At 51.4% G+C, this 27477-nt stretch overlaps 1 protein-coding gene across 1 annotated transcript in view; it reads left to right on the top strand.

Moving 5' to 3' along the window:
• The window catches only part of NCBP1 (nuclear cap binding protein subunit 1), a 729105-nt gene that overhangs the window by 679877 nt on the left and 21751 nt on the right, over positions 1 to 27477 (top strand). The gene's annotated exons all lie outside the window — the stretch shown is intronic.

Genomic DNA, 27477 nt, shown 5'->3' with positions numbered 1-27477 from the left:
TTTGCATATAGCCAGGTTCTGAACTGGGATGGTGCAGTGAGATAAATAACGGTGATGGATCAAGCCCTGATCTTTGGACTGGGTAAGAGTGGTCTGCTTAATTCAGACACTCTGTTCATCACCACCCCCTTTTCTGAATCGTTTTTGGCCACTATAGGTGTGGCAGGGTATACTCAGACATGAGTCCCTTTCTCACTGCACCATCAGGATTCAAGCAAGCCGGGCCGACGACGGCTGAAATGCCAGAAACCGGTCCCCGGTAGCTTGTCTCCCTTCTGGTGAAGAATTGGCTTGGTGGTTTAGTCTGCCCTGTTCCCATGATGCACTGGGCCAGGGACAGACTGATTTGCATATAGCCAGGTTCTGAACTGGGATGGTGCAGTGAGATAAATAATGGTGATGGATCAAGCCCTGATCTTTGGACTGGGTAAGAGTGGTCTGCTTAATTCAGACACTCTGTTCATCACCACCCCCTTTTCTGAAGCTCAAAGCACAACACAACTAAAACAAGTGCTAGGTCTGAAAAAGCCAGGTTTTAAGGTTCTTTCTAAGAGACGACAAACAGTGCGAGGATCTAATGTGCAACTGGAAAGTACTCCAAAGTTTTACAGTTCCGTAACTCAGGCTTCGACCACTCCAGTAAGATGTACATAATCTGGGAACATGTACGTAGCCTCGGTGGACCGAAGCAGTCTACTAGGATGATACCACATGAAAATGTATTTTAGAAAAATGGGTCCTGTATCACTAAGGACTTTCTAAGCCAAGCACAAGGCCTTAAACTTGATACAATTTGATTTAAAAATCTCAATAGTCAGTTGCAATATGCTAAATATTTAAAGGCACCAATGTTTAGTTTTCTTCTCTTTCTCAGTTACTGAGTGGAAAGTAACATTAGTCCACTAGCACCAATCCCAAAAAAGTTAACAGACACTCAATTGCTGTGGAAGCACCATGATCCCACAAAACACTACAACCCTTCATGCAGTGCATTAGCATGTAACAATTCTGACAGCTTTTCAGTTCTAGAAGAAAGATCTCTGAACACTACACTTTACCTCCAATATTTGTTTCTGTTCTAAAATGTAATACTGATGGGTACTTCTAACCGCAGATTCCACACCATGCGAATATCCCCAAGTGCCAGGTCGGATCTGGAAAATCTTCTTAGTATTTCCCTCATGTGACAGTAGGTGGCATTGAAAAGCTCTGTCATGTCTGTCTCACCCCTGATGTGATGTCTGTGCTGTTACAAAGCCACCTCCTCCGCACGCTGGCGGTTCGTTTCTTTCCATGCACTCTGACGGGATTTCGGAGCTTGCTCCTTCGATTTTGTCAGTCTGGCGTTTTTATCAATATTTTCCAGTGTCCAAAGGACATGTCCCCACCAAATGCTACCGGTTTCAAACTGTACAAGGACTACCACAAACATCTGAGATGGACCCCCACATGGTCTGTCTTTGGTGTCTGGGCTCAAAGTGCGATTCAGCATCGTGCGACCAATTTGCTGAGCTGTATTCTTAAGGTCTTCAGAGACTGCAAAGCCAAGTTTTACGTGTTGGAACACTGTCTGAAATCCAAGAAGTCTTGGTCACTGTTGAGGGCATGGATATGCACTCTTGCTCCCGATACAAATCTTGTGATTGAAAAACTTTAAGCTCAAATCTTCTGGTAAGTCCAAGAAGAAGAAACACCATAAACTGGAGCTCGGCTCCCTTTCATCTAGCTTCTCCTTCCATGAGGAGTCGCGTCACGGCCGGGGTATCTCTAGACTGTGACCTAGGTCTCTATCTTTGGACATCGCTCTTGCTGTTCTGTTGCAACCCATTTATCCAGGTTTGTTGGCGACGCCGCAGCAATTCAGTTCAAAGAGGCCATGGATAGGATCTTTAGTGCTCAACTGGATCCCTTTGGAGCTCCTATAACTGAATCACTTTGAGCTTGAATGGGCCTAATGGATCCAAGGTGGCAACCAGTTGATTTACTGCAGGCAAATTTATCCCCAACTTAGAATGTGCCACTCGACCCCACCTGCGGCTGACACCGGGCTCTGTGCCAAGCCTGATGGCCAGTACAGCGCCTCGACTGATGCTGCAACCGTACATGTTAACATAGATGCCAAGGTGGGAACAAATTGTCCTTTCAGATTATAGGATTAATCAACTGTAAATCCCAACCATGTTGCACCCACCTTGACTGTTTGCTCTCTCTGACTCTGAGACTGTTCCACAGCAGTACGACATCCCTAACACAATATTGGGCACTGTTAAAAGTTACCTTTTGACTCTTTGAGACTTTTTGTAGTGGCCAGATCAGCCCTCATTAGTTAAATCACCAGTTGTGATACATCTGTTGAAAAATCCGGAGGGGAAACAGAACTTTGTCAGTTCTATCCTGCCGAATTTTCTCCTGATTTGAGAGGTTGCACAACCCCACTGCTTTGGTATCTATTCAAAAGGTGAGTCATCTATGGTTAGCAGTATCCATCAGAAGAACAGATTATCCAGTATTTGGGTGTCTTTCATAGATTCACATGCCTGAATCATTCCCCGTCGCTGAGACGGGAGCCTCCGGTACATAAAAAAGTAATGTCCTAAGGACATACATAGAGAGTATAGGCCTAAGGGCCTCCCCTTTTGGGGCCTTTCCACGTCCTTATGTAAAAGGACCGAACTCTCATCGTTAGCCAATCAGCTCCGACCTCCTTCTAGAACCTTCCCGGGAGGAGCCTCCGTCCCTCAGATTTTTCTACCGCACGTTGTGCTAGGGAGTCTCCAACCTGAGCTCTTCAGGTTTCCAAAATTCGAAGTCTCAAACTTCACCGAAGTTCACTTTGTACGAAAAGGATTTCATCCTAGCATCGACTACATGTCGGAATCTAATAAGAAAACTTCGTCCATGGCGGACTCACAGAAGAAAGCCCTCCTGAGGGCCTGCTCCTCCTGCGGCAAGCAGCGGATTCAAGCGGAGGACAAGCACGACCTGTGCTTATATTGCCTGTACCCTGACCACGTCACTGACAAGTGTAGGGTGTGTAGAGCCTTCCCAAAGAAGACGGTTAAGGAAAGGGAAACTCGCCTTCGCGAATGGCTCGACAGGCTTAAGGTCCGAGACACTCTGGAATCTTCCGAGGGTAGTGTCTCCGCGACCTCCAAAGTCTCCAAGAAGAGACCCAGGGCGCAGTCCCCTGGAGAGACAGACACTCCTCCTAAGAAGGCGCACAGGAAGCCTTCGGAGGCACGCTCCACCACCTCCTCCGTGTCTGTTAAGGATGGCCAGAGGTTCAAGAAGCCCGCTCCATCCACTAAGCGGACCACCTCAATTACGACCACTGTGTCGACTACTACGGCCTCATCGCCCTCCACGGCGACCACGACGACCACCACTGCGTCCTCAGGCGCACCGGTCTCCTCGACCATTCCTCTGAAACCTTCATCCAATACGAAGGCCGCCTCTTCGTCACCTAAGAGGTCTAAATCTTCAGGTACGCCTTCGCCGAAAACACCTCATACCGAAGGCTCGTCACCCAAGCCATCGAAATCAAGTTCGTCTCCTAAACAGTCGAAGTCAAGTTCAAGAACCACACCTTCGACAAAGATAGCCCAGGTCCACGACCCTAACATCAGTAAGGCGGCGAAACCCTTATCCCCGCAAAACTTGGTACCATTAACCCTGACGGAGGTGCCCAAATCACCGGCACGCTTGGCGGGAGCGCCATCTTCACGCACGTCGTCGGAAGAGACCCCGGCGCCATCTTGGAAAGAATCGAGATTGGTCGAAGTCTCTATTCACTCGAGTCCAACGCCCTCGGTTCTCCCAACGGTGGAGTTGGCACCCGAGGAAGAACAAGACACACTACAGAGTGAGGAGTCGGACGAAGAACAGGAGGTTCACGAAGAACACCAGGACGTCCAAGAGATCCGGGACGGAGTGACGTATCAAGGCAGCTCCCTGACCGTAGACACGGTGAAAACCCCGATGATCTGTTTGCCACTGTCTCTGGTCACCGATTTGAAATCCCTGGTGCAGGACTATAAACGAAGGTTCCCGGACGCAGACAGCGGTGCCCAGGTTCCGGTCACCCAAGCGCAACCGTCGGCCTCGCACCCTTCCGCTCCCCCGGCCCGTCCTCGGAGCCAACTCCGACCGCAAACACAGGCGGAGGATTCATCGGAAAGCGAGGAGGATGACACGGACTTAGAGGAAGGCGAGGTGCAAGACGTCGCCTCGGACCACAGAGACGACGATGCCGATGCTGCGTCATCACACCATTCGTCTACCCCGGCATCCCCGAGACCACGCCACTCTGAAGCAGCGGACGTGGGAGGTTTCCACAAACTGGTGGACAGAGCTGCAAGGAGGTTTCACATGGCGGTGGAATCCGCGGAAACGGAATGCTTCCTCCATGATTTCAAGGAACACACACAGAAATCGACCAAGTCTATTCCTCTGATAGACTTTCTATGGGAACAGGGCAAGAAGCTGATGCTCACGCCTGCCTCGGTGCCGGCGGTGGTTCCGCGCCTAGACAAAAAATATAAGGCCCCGAACTCCGCACCTGCCTGCCTGACCGGCCACCCCAAACCGGACTCGGTTGTCACTCAGGCGGCCCAAAAACAATCCCGAAACCCCTCCTCGCCGCTGTCCGCGCCCCCGGACAAGGAAGGAAGGAAGCTGGACGCCATAGGCAAGAGGTTCTCCACCACATCCGCCATGTCCATCAAGGTGGCAAACTCCATCGCCCTCCTGGGCCGATACAACCGCCAGCTATGGGAAGACATAGCTCCCTACCTGCAAGGCCTGCCGGCCACGGTCCAGGACGAGGTGAAAGCTCTTCTGGCGGAAGGACAAAACTCCGCGGCTGAAATTATCGACTGCGCCATCGACGCAGCCATGACGGGATTCCGCCAGTTGGCAGGGGCTGCCGTGCTCCGCCGCCAGGGCTGGCTCAAGGCGACGTCTTTTCGGCAGGAGGTCCAATCTAAGGTACTGGATATGCCGTTCGATGGGCAATTCCTCTTTGGGGAGAAGATAGACGAGGCACTCCAGGCCATCAAAAAAGACACCGACACGGCGAGGGCTCTGGGCTCCCTCCAGTCCCGGAACCAATCCTTTCGGGGAGGCCGCTCCAGAGGTCAGTACTCCTACAGAGGTTCCTACCAAAATCGGTCGTCCTATTCCTATGGCAACAGGAACCAACCCCAACAGAAACAACAGTCCCGACAGTCATCCTACGGGAGATCGTCCTTCAGGGGCAAATCCGCCAAGAAGGGCGCTGGCGGCCGCCAGTGACCACTTACTCCGGCCAGTCCCACCACCGTCTCAATCCTTTCGAATTGGGGGAAAACTGACCCACTTCCTCCACAATTGGCGAAAAATCACTACGGATCGGTGGGTACTACAAATAATTCAATTTGGACATTCCCTCGAACTGGTCAACACCCCTCCCAACACCCCTCCACTGAAGCGTACTCACAGACACCTGCACCTCCTTCTCCAGGAAGTCGCTGCCATGTTGGTCAAAGGAGCCATCGAAAAGGTCCCGGACTCCCAGAAAGGGAAGGGTTTTTATTCCCACTTCTTCCTGGTCCAACAGAAAGGGGACAAGTGGAGGCCGATCTTAGACCTCCGGGCGCTCAACGCCTTCCTACGGAGTCAATCCTTCCGGATGGTCACAATCCAGGAGATCCTGGGTGCACTGGAAAGAGGCGACTCGATGGTCTCCCTAGACTTACAGGACGCCTACTACCATGTCCCCATCCTCGTCAGGCACAGGAAATACCTAAGGTTCGAAATAGCGGGCAGACATTACCAGTTCAAGGTCTTGCCGTTTGGCCTCAAATCTGCCCCACGTATCTTCACAAAGTGCTTGGCGCCCGTGGCTGCCTTCCTGCGACAAAGGGGTCACCAGGTGTTCCCCTACCTGGACGACTGGCTGGTGAAGGCTCCTTCCCCGGAGGACGCGCTGGCTTCCTTCAACGCCTGCAGCGCTCTTTTCCAACAGCTGGGTCTGACGATCAACCCCAAAAAATCATGCACTACTCCGTCAACGAGGATCACCTTCCTAGGGGCAACCCTGGACACGGAGCATGCGAAGGCTTTCCCCTCAGAGGACAGGATCTGCAAAGTACTGTCTCTGGCCACGGCGGTGGCCAAGAAGCCTCGCATCAAGGTCCGGACGTTCACCTCCTTGCTAGGGATGATGTCTTCATGCATTCTCCTCGTACCGCACTGCAGGCTCCGCATGCGCCCCCTACAGGAAGCGTTGGCGAGACAATGGAAACAGTGTTCAGGCTCATTCGACGACATTCTCACAATCACGCCGGCCATCATAAAGGCCCTGCTGTGGTGGAGAAACAGGACTCACCTGACGGCCGGATTGCCGTTCCTCCTGCCGCCGGCACCACTGGTCATCACGACCGATGCCTCACTGGAAGGCTGGGGCGCAGTACTGTTAGACCTTCGAGTCAGCGGCAAATGGGACGCCCAGGAAACACAACTACACATCAACCTCCTGGAACTGAGGGCAGTGTACCTGGCTCTACAGGCCTTCCTGCCACGCATCGGCTCTTCCCCTGTGCTCGTCAAAACAGACAACACCACGACGATGCACTACCTGAACAAACAAGGGGGAACGCGATCTCTCTCTCTCTCACGAGAATCGCAAAAAATCTGGAACTGGTTGGTGGCGCACGGCCTCTCCCTCAAGGCGGAGTACGTTCCAGGGAAGGAGAACACTATCGCGGACGCCCTCAGCAGGCAGACCTCTCTCTCCCACGAATGGGAGCTCAACGGCGACACGGTGGCCCACGTCTTCTCACAATGGGGCACCCCGAGGATCGATCTCTTCGCGACGGCAGAGAACACCAAATGCCGAAGCTACGCAAGCTGGCATCCCCAACGGGGGTCGCTGGGAAATGCTTTTTCCATCGGCTGGTCCAGCGTGTTTGCGTACGCTTTTCCGCCGTTCCCGATGATACCGAGGCTCCTCCGGAAGATGAGGACGGAACCGTGCACGCTGATACTGATTGCTCCGTACTGGCCGAGACAACATTGGTTCTCGGATCTTCTTCGCCTATCCACCAGGCCCCCGATTCACCTGCGACAACTCCCGAACCTCTTGACAATGTCCGGAGGCCAGGTACACCACCCGAACCTCCGTTCGCTCAACTTGTCGGCTTGGCTCCTGAGCACCTTGAGTTCGGGGAGCTAGACATACCGCAGGACTGCAGGGCAGTACTGGCCAAGGCGAGAGCGAGCAGCACGACCAAGACCTACTCGCTGAAGTGGAAGAGGTTCTGCGTGTGGTGTTCGGAACACGACTTACACCCGCTCCGGGTCACCCCAGTACAGCTGCTACCATACCTACTGCACCTGGCTCAATCGGGGCTGGCTCACGCCTCCATTAAGGTTCATCTGGCTGCGATCTCTAGGTTCACCAGGACCCCATCGGGACCCTCCCTCTGGTCCAGTCGACTGGTGAAACAGTTTCTAAAAGGACTTTACAGATCCTTTCCGAGGCCTCGGAAAGTTCCTCCGACCTGGCAGTTGAACTTGGTGCTAAACCAATTGATGAAACACCCATTCGAGCCCATACACCGGGCATCGCTCAAGCATCTTTCCTGGAAAACGGCTCTCCTGCTAGCCCTGACGTCGGCCAGAAGGGTCAGCGAACTTCAGGCGCTGTCCATTCAGGAACCGTATCTCCAATTCAGGCACGACCGAGTGGTACTCAGGCCCAACCCTAAATTCATTCCTAAAGTGCCGTCAGACTTTCATCTGAACGAACCAATTGTCCTCAAGTCATTCTTTCCGGACCCTTCCACGGCAGCGGAAAGGGCGCTGCATTCCCTGGACATTAAAAGGTGTCTCAAATTCTACTTGGACAGGACCAAAGACGTCAGGAAGTCTTCTCAACTCTTTGTAGCCTACAGCAACCCGAGAATGGGGCTGCCCTTGACAAAACAGAGCATCTCACGCTGGATTTCTTCAGCAATTGCTTTCTGCCATGATCAGGCCGGACGGCCTTTGACAGGCCGAGTGGCTGCCCACTCGACCAGAGCGATGTCAACGTCAGCAGCGCTCTTCGCTGGAGTGACGATCCTGGACATCTGCCGAGCGGCGACATGGAAGTCCCCGCATACCTTTTCCAAGCACTACTGCCTGGACATCGAACTGCAGAAGGACGCTGCAGTGGGACAAGCGGTGCTGCGCCATCTCTTCCAATAAGGTGAGCCTTACCTCGTCCCGCCATCCAGGTATGCACATTCTTCATGGTTTTCTCTGCTATATGCATGACTGTATATTACCATGTTTCTCTCATGTAGTCTGTAATCTATGCAGGCCTGCTAGATGTGAGAATGTGCTTTACCACTATGCATGTATAACTGCTGGCTACTCTGATTCAGGCATGTGAATCTATGAAAGACACCCAAATACTGGATAAGAAATGCGTTACTTACCTGTAACAGCAGTTATCCAGTATTGGTGTCTTTCATAGATTCACATGCAACCCTCCCGCCTCCCCGGTAAGGACTCACGTACCTCTATGTCTACATTGCGACACCCTAGCTGGGTGCGTACGAAAATCTGAGGGACGGAGGCTCCTCCCGGGAAGGTTCTAGAAGGAGGTCGGAGCTGATTGGCTAACGATGAGAGTTCGGTCCTTTTACATAAGGACGTGGAAAGGCCCCAAAAGGGGAGGCCCTTAGGCCTATACTCTCTATGTATGTCCTTAGGACATTACTTTTTTATGTACCGGAGGCTCCCGTCTCAGCGACGGGGAATGATTCAGGCATGTGAATCTATGAAAGACACCAATACTGGATAACTGCTGTTACAGGTAAGTAACGCATTTCGTTCCAAACCAACCCTTCCACACCTCCCTGTTCTGTGAACTGAACTCTTCCAGTTAAAAAGATCCCAAGTCTATAGATCTGTACACTGATCTGATAGACTACTAGCCACAGATTCCTTAACGTAGAATTATCCCCAGGCGTGAGACTGGATCCGGAAATGTTTTGCCCAGCATCCCTGCACACCGAGGGGGGGCAGGGGGGGGGGGGGGGGGGGGGGGTGGGGGGGGGGGGGGGGGGGGGGCATCGCACGACTCCACCCAGGCATCGTCCGCGTACGTGACTGCAGCGAGGTTAAATAAGTCCCACCCCGTCGCGCCAACGCAGATCCGGTCTCTGTTTCGGGCCTGTTTAGGCTCCTTTTTTTCTTCACTTTTGTGGTTATCTGTGTGGAACAGTGTGCGAATGCCTTTGGGCTTTAAGACTTTTACGTCGTGTGGGCGCCTAATGTCGGCGATGGACCCTCACCTCATTTGCATGTGGTGTTTGGGGGAAGATCACGGCTCCACTGATTGCGAGGCGTGCCAACAGGTCAAGCCAAAATCGCTGCGGGAGCACTGGATAAAACTGCTCTCGGCGCGTCTCTTAAGTCTGCTTCATCTCCTCGATCAGCTTCTGTGGAAGGTTTTCGAAGCGGCCATTGTCGTCGTCGTCCTCATCCCTCTCCTGTGCCGCACAAGTGTTGCAGCTTGTACCCGGGAGCTGGTTTCTAGCCTGTTATGGGCGTGGGCTCTCTGCCGTTGATAGTCCCGCGTTTCGTCCCCCTATCCACCGTTTCCCGGTGAGGGGGTGTCGAGAGCCCAGATGGAGTCGTTTGCGGCGGCCTTGCAGCCCTCGCTGGCTTCTCCTCCTCCTTCCCCTCCTGGGACGTCGGCGGATCCCTTGTATTGCGCAGGGCCTTCAGCGGTGACCCCGGCGCTGACTGGCTCGGCTCCAGGCTTGGAGGATGTGGTGCCGTTGGGGTGGGGCCATTCAGGGGTCCCTCCTTCGGTCCACGGCCCCTGTGCCTCGCCGCAAACTCCTGTGGAAGTCCCTGTAGTGTTACGGAAGGTCGCCGGGGCTCGGGTGGCATCCCAGAACCCCTCTCGGCCCTCTGGACAGGCAGCGGCATTGTATACGGCTGAAGTGACGTCGCTACGGCGCCGGCTGCTGCTGGCCCGGGCGGCGCCACAGGGGTTGGTGGACCCCCCTCGACCCGCTGTGGGTCGATGCTGGAAGGAGACCCCTTGTCCCCCTCCGGGCCCCTCTCGTCCCTCCACGCAGGCGGCTGCCTCATCTGAGTAGAGTTAGAGTTTGAATCGGCCGTGGCGGCGCCGCATGGGCGGACCCCCTTCGGCCCAGTATGGGTCGAGGCTGACGGAGGGCTTCTTACCCCCGCCCCCCCCCCCCTCTCCACGCGGGCAGCTGCCTCGTTGGAGGTCGAGTCAGCGCTGTCACTTGGCCACTTTGGCTCCGGCCCGCTCCGGTTCCCGGTGCTGTGTGAAGTAGAAGACGCCTGTCTGGCATCTCCTTTGGTGCCGGATAGTGATGACGTCCTACCTCAGGCGGCAGACTCTACGGCGTCGGACAGGCGTCTAGTCCCAGACTCATCTTCGGACGCTCCCTCTTCTCCTGAGGTTGGGTGCCTGCTGGTTCGTCCTCACCGGAGACGGGCCGCCGCATGGTGGCTTTTTCCCCGTCGTCATCAAAAGGTGGCTCCCCGCCATTCCCACGACCGCGGTTTTCACCGGAGGAGCAACAGGTCCCCTATTCCTCAGTCCCTCCTTCTACTTTTCAGGTCTGGCCCTTGCCCGCCCCGCTTGACTTCGGGGTTGTCTCCCTTAGTTTACAGCAGTCACCCATGGAGGAGCTGCTTTCTCCACCGTGGGGCTCTACGGAGGCAGGTGCGGCCTTCGCTCGCGCTGTATCCACGGCTGTAGGTATTTTGCGCATGGGTGACCCGGTTGCTCATTTTCCTGCAGATCATCTTCTGGAGGTTCTCCACCAGGGCTCTGGTGGGAGGGAGCAGTGTCATCCCTTTGAGGGTTCGCTCCTTTCTTCCCTGATGGGGACTTGGGGGCGTCCCGCCACAGGGGAGCCGGTGCCCCATCACCTCCTGCACCGGCACCTTCCAGCGCTGCGTGACCCGGCGTGTCTTTCCCTCCACCCCTCTGCTTCCAGGCCCACTTTTGCGGACTGCTTTTGCCTCCCTGCCGCCACTGTTGTCTCCACCGTCCCGGGAGGCCCGCTGGCTGGACTCTTGGGAGCGCAACATGTTCGACTCGACCAGCGCCGATTTGCGGGCCCTTAACACCTTATGTGTTGGCCAGGGCCACCTCTTCTTTTTGGGACTCTGCCAAGTCCTTGGGTTCCGCCGCTTCACAGGAGACTGTTCAGGTTGACTTGCGGCATCATGCGTTGGATGGCCGGGAGCTGGCGGCGTTCATTCTAAGCTCCGCTCTGGACATATCGGAGGTGCTGGGTCGTGCCGTGGCTTCTTCGGTTTCCCTTCGTCGCCACGCTTGGCTTCGGGACAGTGTGTTCCCGGAGAATGTTAGGGAACGGCTGGTTGATCTTCCCTTCGACGGCACCCTGTTATTCCATGCCCCGGCAGACTAGGCCATCTAGAGGTTCTTGGCGGGCCTTCGTCCTCCTCCTTCTCCCACTCAGTGACTGGTGAGTTGATCTGGTTCTTGGACCTTTCTTTGGGCGAGACGCCTTTGTTGTGCTGTGTGTTTTATGGCCACTCTAGTCCTCCTTACTGAGACTGGGGCTTGTTGGCTGCTAGGCGGCCCTTGTTGCCTGTGTGTGTTTTTTGCTTGAGTTATCTGCGCAGATTGGCCCTGAGATTAGGCCTTCTGTTTTTCTCTTGGGCTGTTTGACAAGCCTTCTGCAGGGGTTCTTTTCCCCGCGGCTCTTTCGTTTTTCCTCTGCTGCTGAAGTTTCTTCCAAAGAGGGTTCCCATGTCTTGGGACTTAACGTGTACCATATGTGGGGTAGTGGTAGCTGTTACATAGCATGTTCTGTGCTTGGGAGCTGTGGTCGCCTTCGGGCCTCTGCTCTCCATGGCGTTACAGTACGTTGCAGTTGCAATTCTTTTATTGTGGGCGGACTCCTATCTGAGGCGTGCCTGGGCCCTTCTTTGCCTTCCTGCTCTACGTCTTCGCTAACGTCTGGCTTGCCCTGAGGGCATTGTCTTGTGGGTTATCTGCCTCTAGCTATGCTGCTGGTGCCGGCGTATTGTTTCTCTGCTCCATTGTGCCTTCTGAGCACTCTGGTGGATTGACCATTCTGCCCTGTCCACTTCATTCTTTGGGCCCTGCACTCTGTTCTGCCTCTCCTCCCTGAGGGCTGCAATGGATTTTGTGTTCCTCCCTCTTTCAGGTGCGGTCTGCCTGGTTCTTCCGAGGTGACCCCGGGCTTCTTTTCTGCTTCCGTCTGCTTTTATTGCTGTTGGAGCCGTTCTGTCTGGTCTATTGACTTTTGGCTGTGGTAGGCTCAGCTGCCCTCTTCACGGGGTGTGTTCTTCCCGGTGGTAGGGCTTGTCTTCGTTCTACCTCGTCTTCTTCGAGTCTCGAGGTTGATCTTCTTCCTCGGTCCTTCTCTTCCTTGCCTTTGCCTTGGGTGGAGGTTCTGTTGCCTTATATGGTCGTGGGATGCTTCGGCTCTTGCCTGGCCCTTGTTTAATCTGCGGAGTGTGAATAGGCTTCCTCTTCTTTATTCTTCACGCGTCACCTTCGGAGTCGGTGGTCTTCTGCTTGTAGGGGTTCCCCTTGCCTGGGGGGACAGAGCTCCTCGCCCTGTCTGTTGGACTCATCCCCTGTGGAACCCTCTGTTATGTCCAGGCAGTGGGATCCTCTCGCAGACCCTCCTTCCCCGTGGGTATGGCTAGGGTATTTATTCTACGTTATGGAATCTGTGGCTAGTAATCTTTATCAGATGTAGGAATTACTTACCTTTAGTAACAATGTATCGGGTAGAGGCGATTCTAGCTGCAGATTCCCTCACGGCCCACCCTTTCTCCCCGTTTTGCGAGGACCCTTGGTTGGTCTTCTGCACTCTCCTCCGGTGGGTGGCTGTGTCTTTTGTGAGTGCTTTCTTTTGCTCTTTCTGACCGGATGATTCGTCCTGTTTCTTTTTGGTCCCTTCCTCCTCCTTGGCACATTGGAGGATGGGTTTATAGGTACTCCTGTGCCCCTTTGCTCTGGTTGCTCCAGGATTGGGGCTTGCCTTCACTCTCTTCCCTCCCTCTCCCCTTGGTTGCTAAGGGTTCTGGCCCCCTCTGCTATCCTCTGGGTTGGAGTCATCTGGCTGTGCCTTTGCCCTTTGTTGTTTTGGGGGTTTGTCGCACTCTGTGCTGGGGTTTCCTTTTAGGTTTGTCGTTCCTGCTTGTCTTGGTACTGGTTCCCCTTCGTTGTTCTTGGTGGGGGGTGTAGTCCTGCTACATGTTGTCATGACATTTTACATATGTACATATGTTCCTTCTCTCCGGTGGGGGGTGGGAGGGCTGTCTATATATGGCAGGGTGGCTGCTCAGGGCTGTGCTCTTCATTCTTTTCCCTGCTTTTGGGTACTGCAATGACTGGCACTGCTATTTATGGTGTTTGTCACCATTTCTTTTTTCTGCTCTTTTGCGCACTGTTCCCATACTCCCACAGTTTTGTCTGATGTCTCCGCGTTGTGGTGCGGAAAAGTTCCCTGAAGAAAACTGACGTAGGCGCGCCAGGGTGGGACTTATCTGACCTCGTTGACGTCACGTACGCGGACGTCGCCTGGGCAGTGTCGCGTGATGCCATCCCCCCGGCGCGCAGGGATGCTGGGCAAAAAATTTCCAGTTCCAGTCTCACGTCTACGTTAAGGAATCTGCGGCTAGAATCATCTCTACCAGATACATCGTTACCGAAGGTAAGTAACTCGTACATCAGTACCAATCCATTGGGCTCTGTCTTTAGGCACAGGCAGCCTTGAAAGCAACTAACACCAGTGTGCATTGTGGCCCCTATATGCAACTCCAAATGTCACTTTTAGAGTGGAACAACATTGGCTCCAAGACTCATGGCGCTACTTATTGCTGTAACACTGAAGAATTTCCAGATCCTATCTGATGCCTGGGGAACATTCAAAAGGTGGGGAATCTGTGGTTAGACAGTATCCATGAGAACGAGTGTTACCGAAGGTAAGAAACTTGTGCATTGAAAGATTACTTTTGGAGATGTATTTGCATCTATGGCAGCCAGCTTCAAACAGAATTCTTAAAAATAAAATGTTTTCAAAGTTGGCCCACATGGATGTGTGTGCTTTAGCGATGGCTATCCACCATATACTGCAAAACAAAAAGCATTGGCTATGCTAGTAGTTTTCGTGGTTGAGATCAGTTGGCTTTGCCGATGCTTGTATTCTAGGTTTTTTTCTCATTTAGGGACACAGGTATCTCCTTTGGTGGAACATTGTCCAGTGATGTTGCTGTCTGGCAGTCACCATATAGTCTTCTCTAACAGGAAAAATGTTATAGACGACAGAGACCTAGTTTAACCATAGCCAAACTATGCACTCCCGTTGCACTTTCCTAAGTCCTCTAGACTTTCAGCTCCCAGCCTGCTAAAAGGCCAAGTTGACTCCCTTCCATCTGAATGGGCTGGAGCTCTCTCCATTTGATATTGAGTGGTTCCTCATCTTATTGTTAAAGGTTCATCATTTTATGGCTACGGAAGGGACACCCAACCATGTCCGGCTCAGTCTTGCCACCGGCTCATGCAAGCTACCCAGCCTCTGCGTGGCCGCGGTAGTTGGACCCGGCGACCTTGCGGGTCTGGGAGCCAGCATAAAATCCCCCCGCACCCCCCCCCCCCCCCCCCCTCCCCCCTCCACCTTTGCTGCAGCCTCCAAGACTTCTTAGTTCGACGTGTCAGGCCCATCAACAGCCAGTGGGAGGCAGGATTCTCAATCACCTCCTCAACTGGCAATCCATCACGTCGGACAGGTGGGTTTTGCGAAATAGTCCAAAGGTGCTACTCCCTCCCCTTGGAGACTACCCCTCCCTCCATGCCACCATCTTTTGAACACATGTCAGAGGATGATTTGGCGCTTCTCCGCCAGGAAGTTTCAGCTCTCTTGGTAAAGGGGGCTATAGAGAGGGACCCTGCGCCAGAAGTAGGTAGTAGTTGCTATTCCCGCTACTTTCTGGTGTTCAAGAAGGATAATAGCCTGCATCCTATTCCAGACCTCGGGCCCTCAACCTCTTCCTCAGGAAGGAGAAGTTCAAAAAGTTCATGTTGGCGTAGCTTCTGTCTGCCCTCGACCGCGTAGACTGGATGGTGGCTTGGGCTTGCAGGATGCTTATTCCCATACCCCGTCTTGCCTGCCCACAGACGTTACTTATGGTTCACGGTGGACTACATGCACTTTCAGTTTACTGTGCTCTCCTTTGCCCATACCAGTGCCCCTCGGTTGTTCACAGCTCATCTGTACAGATCAGAGGTGGTAGTCTACCCCATCTCGACAACTGACTGTAAAAGGCAGGTTTGCCCCAGGCTGTCGTCTCCCACCTATAGACTGTGGTGGAGCTCCTGCGCTCGCTGGGGTTTACTAACACCCAGCCGAAGTCACACCTGACTCTCTCTCAAATTCTCCCTTTTATCAGGCGATTCAGAACACATTGCAGTTTCAGGCCTATCATCGCTAGCAGCGAGTCCGGGATATCCGGACTATACCGATGTCTCAGTCTCTGTCCCATATTTTGCTGAAAATGACTGAGGCTGCTGGGCCTCATGGCCTCCTGCATCCTGCTGATGGATCAGGCCAGATGGCATATGCAGGCTCTACAGTGGTACTTGGAGTTCCAGTAGGCACAGCATCAGGGAAATCTTTCCGACTATGTTCAGATCTCAGAGGGAACTGTGCAATAACTGCAGTGGTGGCTAACGAACCAAGATTGGGTCAGTGGCAGATCCCTCTCCCTTCCACAACCAGATCTAATGGTGCTGACAGATGCATCACTCCTGGAATGGGGCAGCAATCTGGGAGAGGCGGAGATCAAATGTGTCTGCTCTCCGGCAGATCCGAGCTCCATATCAACCTGTTGGAGCTCCGGGCTATTTGACTGGCACTGAAGGCATTCGTTCCCACTCTCAAAGGGAAAGTGGGCACAGACAACACCACCGCCATGTGGCATGCAACAAACCGGGCGGGGTCGTAGACTTGGCTGGAACATCGGGCATAAACCTGGTGGTTCAACACCTGGTGGGTTCTTTGAATGCCTGAGCGGATTAACTCAGCCGTCTGTGGTTGGTTGATCACGAATGGTGTGTTTACTCCTCACAACCTTGGTTAGATCTGTTCATAACTGAAGAGAATGCAGAATGTCACCCAGATTGCATGTTGGAGTTTCCAAGGCGGCACCCGCTCAACGACTCTTTTCGGAGCGAGTGGAACTGCGGCCTCCTTTATGCCTGTAATACTTCTGCCCCGAGTGCTCAAGAAGATGAAGTGCAACCGGTCCCAAGTTATTCTTGTGGCTCCGGGCTAGGCACAAAGAGTTTGGTACAGCGAGCTCTCCTGCCATCGATGATCCAATCAAACTGCCCCTTCGGGAGGATCTTCTGTCGCAACAGCAGAAGACAGTTCTTCACCCAAACCTGTCCAGTCTCCACCTCCTTGCATTGGGATTGAGCGGCACCAGTTGACAGATTTCAGCCTTCCGCCCAAAGTCTGTAATGTCATCTTGGCAGCCAGGGTCCCTCCACTAAATTTGTATACGCCTGTAGATGAAACAAGTTTGTGGCATGGTGAAAGCAAAGGCTCTGGATCCCCTTCTGTCCCTCTTTTATAGTTCCCCTTATACATACTATTCTACCAAGCAGGGCTCTGCTCTGGGCTCTCTCAAGGGCTATGTTGCTGCTATTTATGCTTATTTTCGACTGCCAGATCAGCCATCCTTATTCAAGTCCCCTATTGTAAGTAGATTCTTTAAGGGCATTACTCATCTATATACTCCCTCTCCTTTCATAATCCCCCAGTGAGACTTGAACCTTGTTTTAACTTATCCTATCTGTGCTCCCTTCGAGCCTCTTCATAGCGGTCTTCTTACGCTCATAGTGAGCTGCAAGCTTTGTCTTCCAAGCCCCCTTTCTTCTGACATTTGGTCAATTTGGTGCTTAGGACAAGGCCTTTGTTTCTACCAGAAGTGGTTTTACCTTTTCATATAGGTCAATCCATCCCATGCCTATATTCTTCCCACCCGCACCTTTCCAAGTAGGAGGAGAGACTCCACCTTCTAGACCCTAAATGTGGGCGGTCAATCTACCTTCTCATATACAAAATAGGGCAACCCAATAATCCCCTTGGGACTGGGTATGATCAATAACACAATACAAATGTCCCTAGAGGAATCATTTAAATATTATTTCTTATTTGAAAACATGTCACATATGTGAACATAATTATTCCTAAACTCAGGAATTTCTCATAAAACAATGTGGTATAAATATTTGTTTAATACAATTCTAGACAAAATATTCAATTAGACATGTACGGCAACCAAAATACCACTGATAGTCTCCAGCAATTCCACAGTAGTAACAAAACACCTTTTGCTTATCATACATATGAACGAAAAATCACCAACTGTCAAAATCAAAGATCTTTTTTTTAAATTGATTTCATTATGCCTCATAGAACATAAATTCAAACAAAGCGGTGCTACAGCGTCGACGTTTCGGTCTCTTTAGTGGTCTAAAAGACCCCCGAGACCATCTTCAGGACAGAAGAGTTGCACATTCAATCTCAGAGTAAATCTCCAAATAAGTGAGCTGCACGAGTCAATCAGTGAAATAAGGCTTCTATTAGGAATCGGCAGTGCTCAGTTCTCCCGTCGGTAAATGAATTCACACACTCAAGAACTGAACTCTAGGCCAATTGTTTTTGCATAAAAATATACTGTTTATTTTTAGAACCAAGCATGCCTGGCACAGGTAATCATTAAACTTAGCAAAAGTAAGGAATCTATGACGTATGTTTTTGAAGACTTAACAGATGCAGTACATTGAAATGAACAGGCTTTTTCAGTAAATTACAGGTAAATTACTTTTCACGTTACTTTTCTAACTCCGTGCTGGATACCTAAATTCAGCACTGGGACATTTCCTGCAAACAGGTGAGTAAATACGTTTTGGTTATTTGTGTTATTTTTAAAGAATATTTTTAGATTTCAAAACTCTACACTTAAAAACTTTTTGGACAAAAAGTGTCAATGTTATCCTATGGGAGGAAAACAGGTTAACGGTTCACAGGTAAGTAAACGACTGTGGGAGTTAAGGTCCTGGGGTTAGACTCAGGGGTCCCCCAGGGTCAGAATGGCACTGTTGTTGCACCCTCAGCGGCACTAGGGCGGCCGGTTGCAGAGAGTTAAGGTCCAATGTTCTCCAATAGGGGATAGGGGGCCTCCGGTTGGTGGCTGCTAGCAAGCAAGCCACTGGGTTGTGGGAGCAAAGCTCCTAGGATTAAGGTCAAGGCAAATGGGGAAACAAAGTATGATAAAAGGTGCATCCTCAGCGGCACTGGGGCGGCCGGGTGCAGAGTGCGGTCTCAACGTCTGGCGCCCTGTTTTTTATGGAGCACCTCCGGTTTCCAAAAGCATTGCAGGCAGGAAGACAAAGGACTTCAGGGTGCGACCACCTCTTGGAGAGGTAAGTTGGGAAGTTATGGGTTGGTTGGGCACAGTTGGTTTGGGCACACAAAACCGTGGGCCTTGGGTGCAGAGGTGCCTTTTGGGTCGCATCTTCTTACCAGCTCCTGGTCGCGGTTAGGGGGGCCTTCTGGATTTAGACTGCAGGCTTCGGCTGGAGTCTTGAGGCAGGTCAGGGGTTGCCGGATCTCTGGTCAGTATCGCTGGGCTGACCACCTCGTGATGTTTTTCTACTCGAGCTTGGGTCGGATTCGGCGGGTGCAGAGTGGGCTGGATTCGCGGTGTCCGGCCAGAGCCAGAAGCTGCAGTTTGAACAAGTCCGGTGTTCACAGGTGATTCAGTCTTTGCAGTTAAGGCAGGCAGGTCCTCTGGGGTTTTTGAGGTTTCTAGCTGCAGGACACACTAGGATTTCGCAGGAGCAGGTTTGAGGGGAAGACAGGCCTGTGGGGCTGGGGCCAAGTCAGTGGGCGTTGTGCTCTGTTAGCTCTGCACACCTCCTCGTTCCTTCTTATCTTCTTTTCTTGTTTCTGGATCTTAGGAAGTAAAGTTCAGGGTGCCCTCTAAATACTAAATTTAGGGGCATTACAGGTAGGTAAAGGGCAGGAACCAAAGGGTCTCTTCCCTGGGCAGGGTACACTCCCTACTCTGCCACTCTCCAGTGGGAGGGGGCAAGAGCCTGTCCTTAGTTGGCTGGGTCCCCCCCCATCCTCAAGATGGCGGGGACTCGAGGCTGTGCTTCACCTCGCCTCCCCCACCTGAGGGGTGGTGTTGGCAGAGGTGGGCACACCTCTCTTCCTCGCTTGTTTTTCCTGCCAGTTCGCCCGCCCAACGTGGGAGGTAGAACCGGTGGGGACCAGTTGCTGAAAACAGTAAATGGTCTGGAGAATCTCACATAGGCCTTTGAAGCTTCCCTTTCGTGAACCCTGCCCATCCTGGGGAGGAGGCTTGGCACCTCGTCCCAGGATATGCATTGTTTCAGGTCCCCCGAGAGCAGCAGCTCTCGACCCAGAGCTCCAGAAAGATATCTGGTGGTGGCAGCCTAGGTAGTCAGTCGGGTCACTAGAAGTTGGTCGAGCTTCAGGGGGCATCTCTAAGATTCCCTCTTTTGTGCTTTTAACATTAAATCCCACACTGGCATCTGTGTGGGTTTAATGTGCTGAGAAGTTTGATACCAAACTTCCCAGTCTTCAATGTAGCCATTACGGTGTCGTGGAGTTCGTAATGACAAACTCCCAGCACCATATACTCTTAATGGCAGCACTGCACTTACAGTGCCCATGAATGGACTTCGGCACTATAGGGGTACACTGCTCATGCACCTGTACCCACACCGCTGGCATAGGGCACCCAGCTAGAGGGGTAGCTGATGTATGCCAGGGCAGTGGGTTTGTGGGCACGGCACACAGGGATGTGTGCCATGTCGACTTTGTTTAGTTCTGCACCAGGACACTCAGCCTGCAAAGGCAGTGTGTGTGTGTCGGGGTACAGGGCTCCTAAGGGTGGCACAATAGGTGCTGCAGCCCATAGGGGTCTTCTCTGGTCACAATGCCCTGGGTACCTAGGGTACCATTTACTAGGGGCTGACATGTGGCCAGAGATTCCAATTGGGTTAGGCTTTAGTACAGTTTTTAGGGAAGGAACACAGGCCCTAGGCACCTTGTTGGCAGGAGCCCAGGGCACACTCAGTCAACGCACATCAGCAGTTCAGCAAAAAGTGGGGGCATGCCAAGGCAAGAAAGATGGCACTTTCTCACATGGTCTTTCCCCGACCCTTGATGGTAGCGTTGGACTCTTAGGACACATATTTCCACATCCCCGTCCTGCCGGCCCACCGGAGTTACCTGCGGTTCACGGTAGGCCAAAGGCATTTTCAGTTTACTGTGCTGCCCTGCGGCCTTACTAGCGCCCCTCGGGTGTTCACAAAAGTGATGGCGGTGGTCACAGCTCATCTGCGCAGATCAGGGGTTCCAGTCTTCCCCCTATCTCGATGACTTGTTGTTGAAGGCGGGCTCGCCCTAGGCAGTCGTCTCCGACCTCCATACTACGGTAGACCTGTATTTGCTGGGGTTTTCCATGAACGTGTCGAAGTCGCACCTGATTCCCTCTCAGAAGCTCCTCTTCATCGGAGTGGTTCTGGACTACGCACCGTTTCGGGTTTATCCTCCCGAACAACGAGTCCAGGATATTCAGGCTATGATTCCGATCATTCAGCCTCTATCCCGGGATTCCGTCAGGATGACCCTTCGGCTACTGGGCCTAATGGCCTCCTGCATTCTGCTAGTGGATCATGCCAGATGGCATATGCGGGCTCTGCAGTGGGACCTGAAGTTCCAGTGGGCACAGCATCACAGCAACCTGTCTGATCACGTTCAGGTCTCGGAGGGCACTGCACGACAATTGCAGTGGTGGCTCACGAATCACGATTGGGTCAATGGCGGATCCCTCTCCCTTCCCCAACCGGAATACACAGTTGTGATGGACGCGTCGCTTCTGGGTTCAGGCGGCAACCTGGGAGAGGCGGAGATCAGAGGACTCTGGCGGAGTCCCGGCTCCATATCAACCCTCTGGAGCTTCGGGTGATCTGACTTGCACTGAAGGCGTTCCTTCCCTTTGTCAAGGGGAGAGTAGTGCAGGTGTTCAGACAACACCACTGCCATGTGATACTGCATCAAACTGGGCGGGGTGGGGTTGTGTACTCTGTCAGGAGGCTCTGCGCCTCTGGACATGGCTGGAACATCAGGGCATTTTCCTGGTGGTTCCACACCTGGCAGGTTCTCTGAATGCCAGGGCAGACAAACTCAGCTGCCGGTGCATGATGGATCACTAATGGCGTCTAAACTCTGACGTGGCGCAATATCTCTTTCAGCAGTGGGAAGAACCTTGGTTCGTTCTATTCACCACCGAACGCTCAATGTCATCAGTCCTACGTGTCGGAATTTCCAAGGAGGCAGTTGCTAGGCAACGCTTTTCATCACGAGTGGAGTTGCGGCATACTGTAGGCCTTTCCGCCTATACCACTTCTACCCTGAGTGCTGAAGAAGATCTTGCGCGACCGTGCCCAAGTCATTCTTCCGGCTCCGGACTGGGCTCTAAGAGTATGGTATCCCGAGCTTCTCAGCATGGCTATCGATCCCCCAACCCAACTGCCTGTTCGGGACGATCTTCTGTTGCAGCAGCAGGGGACAGTCCTCCACCCGAACCTGTCCAGCCTCCACTTCCTTGCGTGGAGATTGAGCGCCGGCAGTTAACATATTTTGACTTCAGTGGAGGGACGCCTGGCAGCCAGGCGTTCCTCCACTAAGACGGCATACGCCTGCAGGTGGAATACATTTGTGGCATGGCGCACAGCAAAGGCTGTGGATCCCCATTCTGCCCCTCTTTCAGAGGTCCTCCTATTCCTCCTTTCTTTGGCCCAGCAGGGCTCTGCTCTGGACACTATCAAGGGCTATCTCTTGGCTATTTCTGCCTTTTTTAAGGCTTTCGGATCAGCTTTCCCTTTTCAAGTCCCTTGTTGTAAATAGATTCTTCAAAGGCATTACTCATCTTATCCCTCCTGTTCCTTTCACAATGCCTCAGTGGGACTTGAACCTGGCTCTGACATATCTGATGTGTGCTCCCTTTGAGCCACTTCACAACTGTCCTCTTCGTCTTCTTACTGTAAAGACCGCTTTTCTGGTGGCTATCACCTCTGCCAGAAGAATGAGTGCGCTCCAGCCTCTTTCTTCTAACCCTTCTTTTCCCTCTGTCCATCCGTACAAAGTTGTTCTAAGGACTCGTCCATCTTTTCTGCCAAAGGTTGTCACTGCCTTTCACATCAAGCAGACCCTCACTTTGCCCACCTTCTTTCTGCCTCCGCATCTCTCAAAAGAGGAAGAGAAGCTCCACCGTCTGGACCCAAAACGTGCGCTCTCATTCTACCTCAACCGCACACAACAGTTTTGCGTGAATGACCAGCTCTTTAATGGTTACGTGGGCGCCAAGAAAGGTCGGGCCATTCACAAGCAGAGCATCTCTTGGTGGGTCGTTCTGTGCATTAAGTCTTGTTATTCTTTGGCTAAAAAGGAGCCTCCATGTGGGCTACGCGCCCATTCTACCAGAGCGACGGCAGCCACTACTGCTTTGGGACGGGGAGTGCCCTTCCATGACATTTACCAAGCATTACTGCCTGGACAGCCAAGTCCGGAGAGATGGCTTCTATATCTGTTTTGTTCTCCAGGACTTCCTGGTGTGATATTGGTTTGCAGTACCACCACCAGGGTTGGTATTGCTGGGGTATCTATTCTAAGGTAAGGAATCTATCACGGTTTCTTTCAGATGCACAAGTTACTTACCTTCGGTAACGATATATCTGTAAGAAACAGTAGTGATAACTTTCTTACTGCCCCACCAATCCTCCCCTTTCTGAAAACTGATTTCTAGGGTTAAGGACATCCCTCTCAGGGCCCTAGTTTCATGGAACCAGTGGTCTGGTTCTTGCGTGGCTCTGCGTTCCTGGCGCTCAAAGTCATGTACAGAACTGACGTCAACGCACATGGGCGTGTCTAAGTAACAACAAGTCAGAGGGAAATCCCTGGGGTGCGCTAGTTAACTTCACATACCAATGTAGATATACATTTACAAATAAACGGGGGAGAACCTATAGTCCACTGTGTTCTGGGGAATATATAATAATTTCCACAGAGAAATAAAATCGTTCACAATCTAATTTTATTAAAAACCATATATCTGAACAATTAAAATACAAGACAATTAAAATTTCAAAGTAATATTCTTTGAAAAATAAGAAACACTTGAAACCAATATATCACATACACAATTAAAAAATACAGACTTTTTTAGGACAAAGAAAGACATGTGTATAGCATTTCAGCAATTCATAAACAAACACAGAACAAGAAATACAAAATAAAGAACCCCTAGTTTAGCTGTGGCTTCTGAATGTCTCTGCCACTATGTATCAGTAGATCCACAGGCCTGTATTGTTTTAGCTTATGTAAACATCAGTGACAGTAATGCATGTACATCCAGTGTTTATTGGGCCCTGGTTGGATTCTCTATATCTGAAAAAATGCGTCGACGCGTTTCGGTGCAGTACATTTGATTCTGTGGCACCTTCTTCAGGACTTCTTTGGTTGGGGTTTCTCGTTTCAAAGAGTAGTGATTTGCACCTTCTCCCCACTGTCTGTGGAAGAAGATCCAGGATGGGGCCTGTGTAGCGTTGCACTTGGATTCTGCAATCTTTTGTAACTACGTCCTCTCTCCTTCAGAAGGAGCTCCTTGTATTGGGATGTCTTTTTTCGTCTTTTCGATCCTTTGGGCAATTTTAGCTTATATATCTTATAACATTCTAAAACTTTCCTTGAACGGGCATAGGGTAACTCGATTCCTCCCCAGAACTGGATATGTTCTTGGTTTCACCGGAGCCGCGTCTCTGCCTCGTTCACACGCTCTCTCGTGTGAACGAGGCAGAGACGCGGCTCCGGTGAAACCAAGAACATATCCAGTTCTGGGGAGGAATCGAGTTACCCTATGCCCGTTCAAGGAAAGTTTTAGAATGTTATAAGATATATAAGCTAAAATTGCCCAAAGGATCGATAAGACGAAAAAAGACATCCCAATACAAGGAGCTCCTTCTGATGGAGAGAGGACGTAGTTACAAAAGATTGCAGAATCCAAGTGCAACGCTACACAGGCCCCATCCTGGATCTTCTTCCACAGACAGTGGGGAGAAGGTGCAAATCACTACTCTTTGAAACGAGAAACCCCAACCAAAGAAGTCCTGAAGAAGGTGCCACAGAATCAAATGTACTGCACCGAAACGTGTCGACGCATTTTTTCAGATATAGAGAATCCAACCAGGGCCCAATAAACACTGGATGTACATGCATTACTGTCACTGATGTTTACATAAGCTAAAACAATACAGGCCTGTGGATCTACTGATACATAGTGGCAGAGACATTCAGAAGCCACAGCTAAACTAGGGGTTCTTTATTTTGTATTTCTTATTCTGTGTTTGTTTATGAATTGCTGAAATGCTATACACATGTCTTTCTTTGTCCTAAAAAAGTCTGTGTATTTTTTAATTGTGTATGTGATATATTGGTTTCAAGTGTTTCTTATTTTTCTAAGAATATTTCTTTGAAATTTTAATTGTCTTGTATTTTAATTGTTCAGATATATGGTTTTTAATAAAATTAGATTGTGAACGATTTTATTTCTCTGTGGAAATTATTATATATTCCCCAGAACACACTGGACTATAGGTTCTCCCCCGTTTATTTGTAAATGTATATCTACAATGGTATGTGAAGTTAACTAGCGCACCCCAGGGATTTCCCTCTGACTTGCTGTCTTCTTACCCTGTTCCCTGGTGAAAGCGGGGTACCCTCTCTTTTGAAATCGTGTCTAAGTAACTCCAGCAACTTCATCTCGGCGACGACGCACGCAGAGACTCACTACGACGCGCAGGGGTACTGCTGACAAACTTTCCGGATCCAGTCTGACGCCTGGGGGTAATTCTAAGGTAAGGAATCTATCACTGCTAATGTTTCTAACAGATAGATTGTTACCAACGGTAAGTAAATTGTGCATTAATGGAACTAGGATAGAGGTTCTGAGGGATACAGGTGCCATTGTCACTATGGTCAGAGACACACTGGTTTCCCCTGAGCAACATTTGATTGGGCGGACTTACCCAGTCACCAATGCTGACAGTGTTACCTCTAATCATGCAATGGCTATGGTGACATTAGACCTGGGGGGGGGAGGGGGGAGATTACTGGCCTGAAACAGGTAGTGGTCTCTCCAAAGCTATCGGCTGCATGTCTGCTTGGCAATGACCTGGAAACCTCAGCCTGGGCTGTGGTTGAACTAAAGAGGAATTACTGTAAACTGTGGCAAGAGACCCCAATCCTGGAGCCACCAGGAGAGTAGTAGTGCCACAGAAGTACAGGGAGTTCCTCCCAACTTTAGCTCATGACATCCCCCTGGCTGGACATCTGGGCCAAACGAAGACTTGGGAAAGTCTAGTTAGTCACTTTTACTGGTCCCAGATGCACCAAAAGGTAAAGGAGTTTGTCAGCTCCTTTCTTACCTGTCAGGCCAGTGGCAAGACAGGTGGCCTCCCAAAGGCCCCCCTGATACCACTGTCTGTGGTGGGGTTTCCCTTTGAAAGGGTAGGTGTGGGCAGAGGGGGGTCCATTTGAACCTCCCACAGCCTCAGGGAACAAATTAATTCTAGTGGTAGTGGATCATGCCACTAGGTACCCTGAAACAATTCCACTTAGGACTACCAGAGCTCCTGCAGTAGCCGAGGCCCTCATTGGTGTCTTCACCAGGGTAGGGGTTCCTAAGGAGGTGTTTTCAGACAGAGGGTCTAACTGCCTGCTTACCTAAAACACATGGAAAGATTGTGGAGTGCAGTACAGGTTTACTACACCCTATCACCCACAAACTAATGGCCTTGTTGCGAGATACAACAGACATTGAAAAGTATGATTATGGGGCTCCCTGAGAAACTCAAAAGGATGTCCTCTTACCATGCCTGCTTTTCGCTTACAGAGAAGTGCCACAGAAGGGAGTAGGTTTTCCCCTTTTGAATTTGTTTGGCCATCCTGTGAGGGGACCACTCTGTCTTGTAAAAGATAGTTGGGAGAAGCCTCTCCAAGAGCCCAAACAAGATATTGTGGACTTGTGCTTGGCCTAAGCTCCAGAACGGAAAAGGCATCCAAGAATCTTGAGGCCAGCCAGGAGCTTCAGAAGCACTGGTATGACCAAAAAGCTGCACTGGTTGAATTTCAACTTGGGTAAATGGTATGGGTTTTGGAGCCAGTGGCATCTAGGGCACTCGAGGACAGATGGAGTGGCCCTTACCCTATCCTAGAGAAAAAGAGTGAAGTCACCACTTAGTTGACCTGGGCACAAGCAGGACACCCAAAAGGGTTATCCATGTGAACCGCCTAAAGCTCTACAATGACGAGGCTGACATCACCATGCTGATGGTGACTGATGAGGAACAGGAAGCAGAGAGTGAAGCTCTCCCTGCCCTCCTCTCCTACAGCCCAAAAGATGGGGCAGTAGATGGAGTTGTCTTTTCAGACACCCTCTCTGCCCAACAGAAGACTGACTGCAAGCAAGTCTAGCAACAGTATGCTAAGCTCTTTTCCCTGACCCCTGGTCTGACAAACTGATGTACCCATGATGTGGACACTGGTGACCGTGCCCCTGTCAAAAACAAAATCTATCGACAGTCGGACCAAGTCGAGGAAAGCATCAAAGCTGAAGTCAGCAAGATTCTGGACTTAAGGGTTATTGAACCCTCTGAGAGCCCCTGTGCCAGCTCAGTTGTTCTAGTCCCCAATTCTCATCCACAGGGTGGAAAGAGAAAAATTAGGTTTTGTGTGGATTATAGAGGGCTCAACTCTGTCACCAAGACAGATGCTCACCCTATCCCAGTAGCAGATGAATTGATAGACAAATTGGGGGCAGCCACATTTCTAAGTACCTTTGACTTGACTGCAGGGTACTGGCAGATTGGCATAGCCCCAGGAGCAAAAGATAAAACTGCATTCTCCACACCTGATAGGCATTATCAGTTCACTGTTATGCCCTTTGGTTTCAAGAATGCCCCTGCCACCTTCCAGAGGTTGGTGAATCAAGAACTTGCTGGGTTGGAGTCCTTTAGTGTAGCTTATCTTGATGATATTGCTGTCTTTAGTTCCACCTGGCAGGATCACCAGATCCACCTTTGGTAAGATTTTAAAAGCACTGCAAACTGCAGGTCTAGCTATCAAGGCATCCAAATGCCAGATAGGGCAGGGCACTGTGGTGTACTTGGGCCACCTTGTTGGTGGAGGCCAGGTACAGCCCTTACAGCCCAAGATCCAGGCCATCCTGGACAGGGCTGCACTAATAACCCACACAGAAGGCAGGCCATTCCTTGGCTTGGCTGGGTACTAC

The sequence above is a fragment of the Lissotriton vulgaris genome, chromosome 3_1, assembly GCF_964263255.1.
Source record: "Lissotriton vulgaris chromosome 3_1, aLisVul1.2, whole genome shotgun sequence".
Classification (NCBI taxonomy): domain Eukaryota; kingdom Metazoa; phylum Chordata; class Amphibia; order Caudata; family Salamandridae; genus Lissotriton; species Lissotriton vulgaris.
Note: the sequence above shows the minus strand (reverse complement) of the source record. Positions and strands in the feature narration are given on the sequence as shown.